Source organism: Humulus lupulus, chromosome 1, assembly GCF_963169125.1.
Source record: "Humulus lupulus chromosome 1, drHumLupu1.1, whole genome shotgun sequence".
In the NCBI taxonomy this organism is placed as follows: Eukaryota; Viridiplantae; Streptophyta; class Magnoliopsida; order Rosales; family Cannabaceae; genus Humulus; species Humulus lupulus.
This window is the reverse complement of record NC_084793.1, coordinates 215,252,767-215,254,350: the sequence shown is the minus strand read 5'-3', so window position 1 is coordinate 215,254,350 and position 1,584 is coordinate 215,252,767. Positions and strand designations below refer to the sequence as shown.

Genomic DNA, 1,584 nt, shown 5'->3' with positions numbered 1-1,584 from the left:
TGGTTTTGTCTCCATGAAAAGTTCAGATGGTTTCTCCAATTTGGATTGTAGGTGGATGAAAATGGGCTATCATTTGGTTTCCCATAAGCATGAAGTGCATTGGCCTCCTCAGAAAAGGCTTCTTGGTAGGAAGGACATGATTGGGCATTATGGCAAGGACTAGAACATATAGAACAAACATCTTTTCTTAGTTGTATTGGAGAGTTTATAGTTTGGCTTATGGCTAAAGCTTCTACTTTTCTCGCTAATTTGTCTAAGGATGTTCTTAAGTCTAATTCTTCTTTTACTTCGTACCTTCCTCCTCTTTTTGGTGAATTAGTTGACCTAGACCTAGGATCAAAATAATTCCATTGTTGTGAATTGACAGATAAATCTTCAAGGGCGTCCCACGCCTCTTGTCCTTGAAATTTTAAAAAATTTCCAGTATGCATAGATCGAATCATTTGACAATTAGAGGGAGTCAAACCATCATAAAAATATTTTACAAGTCTCCATTTTTCAAAACCATGATGAGGACATTTTAATAATAAATCTTTAAATCTTTCCCAACATTCATAAAATTCTTCATTATCTTTTTGAAAAAACTCGGAGATTTCTCTCCTTAGACTATCAGTTTTAGACATAGGAAAAAATTTCAGTAAGAATTTATTATAAAGTTGATCCCATGTAGTTATAGACCCCGAAGGGAATTTAACCAAGCTTTTGATTTATCTTTTAATGAAAAAGGAAACAATATTAGTTTGAAATTTAAATGTTGAGAAAATTTCTAAGAAATCTTTGACATGCATGTAAGAATCCTCTCTATCTAACCCATAAAAAGATGGCAACAATTGAATGATTGCTTGTTTAAGCTCAAAATGAGTAGCAGAAGTGGTGGGAAGAACGATACATGAAGGAGCATTAGATGAAATAGGTGCAAAATATTCAAGCAAAGTTTTTTCAGGCACAACATTTTCATCAACAGGATTAGCAATTGGTTCTATGATGCTCAAATTTTTACTAACACTTTCAATTTCAAACAAAGATAAACGTCTTTTTACTAATCGATTTTTAGAGTTACGTTCCCAATGATGCATACAATTTTAACAAACAAAACAACAAAGATAATCTCAAACAAACAATTTTCTAATGTAGAAGATCAGTTAAAACCGCAACCACAGAGCATACTTATAATTTTTAGAGATTTCACAATAATATAATTCTTATGGTTTACTTGTCCCCAGGCCTATTTGATTCCACTTACTCGTGCACTACTAACAACTCCCCGAGATTAATTAGTAGAGGCGGATTGGGAATTTTGTTCAAATTTCCTTTAAGCAAAAATTGCTTATGGTGACAGGACAAGATTTAGGTTTTACTTTTTTTTTTCAAGTATTTTTTTTCACAATTACACTAAAATAAGATAAAAGACAAAGAAAAATAGAGTGAAATTAAATAAGACTAAAAAAAATAATTAAGCAAGAGTAGGGAGGCATAGCATGCCATCAACCATAATAAAAATAAGGTAAAAATTAGGAGGCACAAGTGCCATCAACTAAAACATAAGATAAAAGACTAGGAGACAAAATTTCCATCAACTAGCTA

The 1,584-nt window shown here is 32.1% G+C and overlaps 1 non-coding gene across 1 annotated transcript; it reads left to right on the top strand.

Moving 5' to 3' along the window:
* The first annotated feature begins 501 nt into the window (after positions 1-501).
* On the top strand, positions 502-608 carry LOC133813467 (small nucleolar RNA R71). Its single transcript, XR_009884477.1, has one exon. It is a non-coding gene; the product is annotated as a small nucleolar RNA R71 (small nucleolar RNA).
* The last annotated feature ends 976 nt before the right edge of the window (positions 609-1,584 follow it).